The 5,775-nt window shown below is 51.7% G+C and overlaps 1 non-coding gene across 1 annotated transcript; it reads left to right on the top strand.

Annotated features, from left to right (window-relative positions):
- Positions 1-224: 224 nt before the first annotated feature.
- On the top strand, positions 225-297 carry TRNAN-GUU (transfer RNA asparagine (anticodon GUU)). Its single transcript has one exon. It is a non-coding gene; the product is annotated as a tRNA-Asn (tRNA).
- The last annotated feature ends 5,478 nt before the right edge of the window (positions 298-5,775 follow it).

Here is a 5,775-nt window from a genome sequence, read left to right as displayed (position 1 = left end):
TGGTGCTGCGCTTTTTTTCCTTTGGGCTGATAGCTCTGAGGAAATGTTCTGACATTGGTGAAAGTGTAGCGCGACTGTCTCCGTGTCGCAATTGGCTAGCGCGATCGGCTTTTAACTGAAAGGTTGGAGGTTCGAGCCCTCCCGAGAGTGGTGTGTTGCTCTTTTTTCTTTGGGCTGATAGCTTTGAAGATATGTTCTGATGGTGGTGAGAGTAGAGCAGGACTGTCTCCGTGGCGCAACTGGCTAGCGCGTTCGGCTGTTAACCGAAATTTGGAGGTTCGAGCCCTCCCGGAAGCAGTGTGTCAGTTTTTTGTATCTTTGCGCTGATAGCTTTGGAGAAATGTTTTCACGGTGGTGAGAGTTGCGCATGACTGTCTCCGCTGCGCAATTGGCTAGCGCGATCGGCTGTTAACCAAAAGGTTTGAGTTCCGAGCCCTCCCGGGAGTGGTGTGATGCTCTTTTCTTTGTGCTGATAGATTTGGAGAAATGTTCTGACGTTGGTGAGATTGGAGCACGACTGTCTCCGTGGCGCAATTGGCTAGCACGTTCGGCTGTTAACCAAAAATTTGGAGGTTCGAGCCCTCCCGGGAGTGGTGTGTTGTTCTTTCTTTGCGCTGATAGCTTTGAAGATATGTTCTGATGGTGGTGAGAGTGGAGCACGACTGTCTCCGTGGCGCAATCGGCTAGCGTGAACGGCTGTTAACCGAAAGGTTGGAGGTTCGCGCCCACCCGGTGGTGGTGCGGCGCTTTTTTTTCTTTGGGCTGATAGTCTGAAGAAATGTTCTGACGGTGGTGAGAGAGGAGCACGACTGTCTCCGTGGCGCTATTGGCTAGCGCGATGGGCTGTTAACCGAAAGGTTGGAGGTTCGAGCCCACCCGGTGGTGGTGCGGCGCTTTTTTTCTTTTGGCCTGATAGCTCTGAAGAAATGTTCTGATGGTGTTGAGGGTGGAGCACGACTGTCTCTGTGGCGCAATTGGCTAGCGCGATCGGCTGTTAACTGAAAGGTTGGAGGTTCGAGCGCTCCCGGGAGTGGTTTGTTGCTTTTTTTCTTTGGGCTGATAGCTTTGAAGATATGTTCTCATGGTGGTGAGAGTGGAGCAGGACTGTCTCCGTGGCGCAATTGGCTAGCGCGATCAGCTGTTAACCAAAAGGTTGGAGGTTCGAGCCCACCCGGTGGTGGTGCGGCGCTTTTTTTTCTTTGGGCTCAAAGATTTGAAGATATGTTCTGATGGTGGTGAGAGTGGAGCACGACTGTCTCCGTGGCGCAATCGGCTAGCGTGATCGGCTGTTAACCGAAAGGTTGGAGGTTCGAGTCCACCCGGTGGTGGTGCGGCGCTTTTTTTTCTTTGGGCTTATAGCTTTGAAGATATGTTTGATGGTGTTGAGAGTGGTGCAGAAATGTCTCCGTAGCGCAATTGGCTAGCGCGATTGTCTGCTAACCGAAAGGTTGGCGGTTTCAGCCCACCAGGGGACGGTGTGTCGCATTTTTCTTTGCGCTGATAGCTTTGAAGATATGTTCTAATGGTGGTGAGAGGGGAGAACTACAGTCTCCGTGGCGCTATTGCCTAGCGCGTTCGGCCGTTAACCGAAAAGCTGGAGGTTCGAGCCCACCCGGTGGTGGTGCGGCGCTTTTGTTTCTTTGGGCTGATAGCTCTGAAGAAATGTTCTGACGGTGGTGAGAGTAGAGCGCGACTTTCTCCGTGGCGCAATTGGCTAGCGCGATCGGCTGTTAACCGAAAGGTTGGAGGTTCGAGCCCACCCGGTGGTGGTGCGGCGCTTTTTTCTTCTTTGCGCTGATAGCTATGAAGAAATGTTCTGACGGGGGTGAGAGTGCATCAAAAATGTCTCCGTGAAGCAATTGGCTAGCGCGTTCGGCTGTCCACCGAAAGGTTGGAGGTTCGAGCCCACCCGGTGGTGGTGCGGCGCTTTTTTTTCTTTGGGCTCATAGATTTGAAGATATGTTCTGACGGTGGTAAGAGTGAAGCATGACTGTCTCCGTGGTGCAATTGGCTAGCGCGATCGGCTGTTAACAGAAAGGTTGGAGGTTAGAGCCCACCCGGGAGTGGTGCGGCGCTTTTTTTTTTCTTTGGGCTTATAGCTTTGAAGATATGTTTGATGGTGGTGAGAGTGGGGCAGGAATGTCTCCGTGGCGCAATTGGCTAGCGCGATTGGCTGTTAACCGAAAGGTTGGAGGTTTGAGCCCACCAGGAGACGGTGTGTCGCTTTTTTCTTTGCGCTGATAGCTTTGAAGATATTTTCTAATGGTGGTGAGAGGGGAGAACGACAGTCTCCGTGGCGCTATTGCCTAGCGCGTTCGGCCGTTAACCGAAAAACTGGAGGTTCGAGCCCACCTGGTGGTGGTGCGGCACTTTTGTTTCTTTGGGCTGATAGCTCTGAAGAAATGTTCTGACGGTGGTGAGAGTAGAGCACGACTTTCTCCGTGGCGCAATTGGCTAGCGCGATCAGCTGTTAACCGAAAGGTTGGAGGTTCGAGCCCACCCGGTGGTGGTGCGGCGCTTTTTTCTTCTTTGCGCTGATAGCTTTGAAGAAATGTTCTGACGGGGGTGAGAGTGCAGCAAAAATGTCTCCGTGAAGCAATTGGCTAGCGCGTTCGGCTGTTAACCGAAAGTTTGGAGATTCGAGCCCTCCCGGTAGATGTGTGTTGCTTTTTTTTGCGCTGATGGCTTTGGAGAAATGTTCTGATGGTGGTGAGAGTGCAGCACGAACTTCCAATCACAGGTAATGTTATTAGGTTCCTTCCGTTCAAAAAGAGTCTGACTGATAATACTCCTTACGACTTGTTTATGTTGTTGGGACTGTATTCATTATGGAAAAGTCGCATGGTTGATAGACATGCCGAGCCACCATGGTCGACTAGATCTGTCTTCCGAGAAGCAGCTGCTCAAGTGCGCAGTGTTGTCGACACTTTTGACCCTGTTCCGTAGTCACTTCTCGTTCTTGACGCTTTTGCGTGTTTTTCGGACTTCTGGTGAAGTATGCTCTTTGTACATTACTGTTGATAATTTCATTCATTTAGGAAAAAAAAGGTCTCCGTGGGGCAATATTCTAGCGCGATCGGCTGTTAATCGAAACGTTGGAGGTTCGAGCCCTCCCGGGAGTGGTGTGTCGCTTTTTTTTTCTTTGCGCTGATAGCTTTCAAGAAATGTTCTGACGGTGGTGAGAGTGGAGCACGACTGTCTCCGTGGCGCAATTGGCTAGCGCGTTCGTATGGTAATCGAAAGGTTGCAGGTTCCAGCCCTTCCGTGAGCAGTGTGTCGCTTTTTTTATTGCGCTGATAGCTTTGGAGAAATGTACAGACGGTGGTGAGAGCGCTGCACTACTGTCTTCGTGGCACATTTGGCTAGCGCGTTCGACTGTTAACCGAAAGGCTGGAGGTTCGAGCCCTCCCAGGAGCGGTGTGTCGCTTTTTTCTTCTTGGCGCTGAAAGCTTTGGAGAAATGTTCTGACGGTGGTGAAAGTGGAGCACGACTATCTCCGTTGTGCCATTGGTTAGCGCGATGGGCTGTTAACCGTAAGGTTGGAGGTTCGAGCCCACCCGGTGGTGGTGCGGCGCTTTTTTTCCTTTGGGCTAATAGCTCTGAAGAAATGTTCTGACGGTGTTGAGAGTGGAGCACGACTGTCTCCGTGGCGCAATTGGCTAGCGCGATCGGCTGTTAACTGAAAGGTTGGAGGTTCGAGCCCTCCCGAGAGTGGTTGGTTGCTTTTTTTCTTTGGGCTGATAGCTTTGAAGCTATGTTCTGATGGTGGTGAGAGTGGAGCAGGACTGTCTCCAAGGCGCAATTGACTAGAGCGATCAGCTGTTAACCAAAAGATTGGAGGTTCGAGCCCACCCGGTGGTGCTGCGGCGCTTTTTTTTCTTTGGGCTCATAGCTTTGAAGATATGTTCTGATGATGGTGAGAGGGGAGCAGGACTGTCTCCGTGGCGCAATTGGCTAGCGCGATCGGCTGTTAACCGAAAGGTTGGAGTTTCGAGCCCGCCCGTGGACGGTGTGTCGCTTTTTTTGCTTTGTGCTGATGGCGTTGAAGATATGTTCTGATGGTTGTGAGAGTGAAGCACGACTGTCTCCGTGGCGCAATTGGCTAGCGCGATCGGCTGTTAACCGAAAGTTTGGAGGTTCGAGCACACCCGGGGGTGGTGCGGCGCTTTTTTTTCTTTGGGCTGATAGCTTTGAAGATATGTTTGATGGTGGTGAGAGTGGTGCAGGACTGTGTCCGTAGCGCAATTGGCTAGCGCGATTGGCTGTTAACCAAAAGGTTGGAGGTTTGAGCCCATCAGGGGATGGTGTGTCGCTTTTTTCTTTGCGCTGATAGCTTTGAAGATATGTTCTGATGATGGTGAGAGGGGAGCAGGAATGTCTCCGTGGCGCAATTGGCTAGCGCGATCGGCTTTTAACTGAAAGGTTGGAGGTTCGAGCCCTCCCGAGAGTGGTGTGTTGCTTTTTTTCTTTGGGCTGATAGCTTTGAAGATATGTTCTGATGGTGGTGAGAGTAGAGCAGGACTGTCTCTGTGGCGCAACTGGTTAGCGCGACCGGCTGTTAACCGAAAGGTTGTAGGTTCGAGCCCACCCGGGGGTGCAGCGGCGCTTTTTTTTCTTTGGGCTGATAGCTTTGAAGTTATGTTTTCATGGTGGTGAGAGTGGAAAAGGAATTTGTCCGTGGCGCAATTGGCTAGCGCAATCGGCTGTTAACCGAAAGGTTGGAGGTTCGTGCCCTCCTCGAAGTGGTGTGTTGCTTTTTTCTTTGCGCAGATAGCTTTAAAGTTAAAGTGGTGAGAATGGAGCACGACTGTCTCCGTGGCGCATTTGGCAAGCGCGTTCGGCATTTAACCGAAAGTTTGGTGGTTCGAGCCCTCCCGGAAGCAGTGTGTCACTTTTTTTATCTTTGCGCTGATAGCTTTGGAGAAATGTTTTCACGGTGGTGAGAGTTGCGCATGACTGTCTCCGCTGCGCAATTGGCTAGCGCGATCGGCTGTTAACCAAAAGGTTGGAGTTCCGAGCCCTCTCGGGAGTGGTGTGATGCTCTTTTGTTTGTGCTGATAGCTTTGGAGAAATGTTCTGACGGTGGTGAGATTGGAGCACGACTGTCTCTGTGGCGCAATTGGCTAGCACGTTCGGCTGTTAACCGAAATTTTGGAGGTTCGAGCCCTCCTGGTAGTGGTGTGTTGCTTTTTCTTTGCGCTGATAGCTTTGAAGATATGTTCTGGTGGTGGTGAGAGTGGAGCACGACTGTCTCCGTGGCGCAATCGGCTAGCGTGATCGGCTGTTAACCGAAAGGTTGGAGGTTCGAGCCCACCCGGTGGTGGTGCGGCGCTTTTTTTTCTTTGGGCTGATTGTCTGAAGAAATGTTCTGATGGTGGTGAGAGAGGAGCACGACTGTCTCCGTGGCGCAATTGGCTAGCGCGATCAGCTGTTAACCAAAAGGTTGGAGGTTCGAGCCCACCCGGTGGTGGTGCGGCGCTTTTTTTTCTTTGGGCTCATAGATTTGAAGATATGTTCTGATGGTGGTGAGAGTGGAGCAGGACTGTCTCCGTGGCGCAATTGGCTATCGCGATCGGCCCTTAACCGAAAGGTTGGAGTTTCGAGCCCACCCGTGGACGGTGTGTCACTTTTTTTTTGCTTTGCGCTGATGGCGTTGAAGATATGTTCTGACGGTGGTAAGAATGAAGCACGACTGTCTCCGTGGTGCAATTGGCTAGCGCGATCGGCTGTTAACACAAAGGTTGGAGGTTAGAGCCCACCCAGGGGTGGTGCGGC

The sequence above is a fragment of the Rhipicephalus microplus genome, unplaced genomic scaffold (genome assembly GCF_043290135.1).
Source record: "Rhipicephalus microplus isolate Deutch F79 unplaced genomic scaffold, USDA_Rmic scaffold_13, whole genome shotgun sequence".
NCBI classification, from domain to species: Eukaryota; Metazoa; Arthropoda; class Arachnida; order Ixodida; family Ixodidae; genus Rhipicephalus; species Rhipicephalus microplus.
This window is presented reverse-complemented; position numbering and strand designations above follow the sequence as displayed.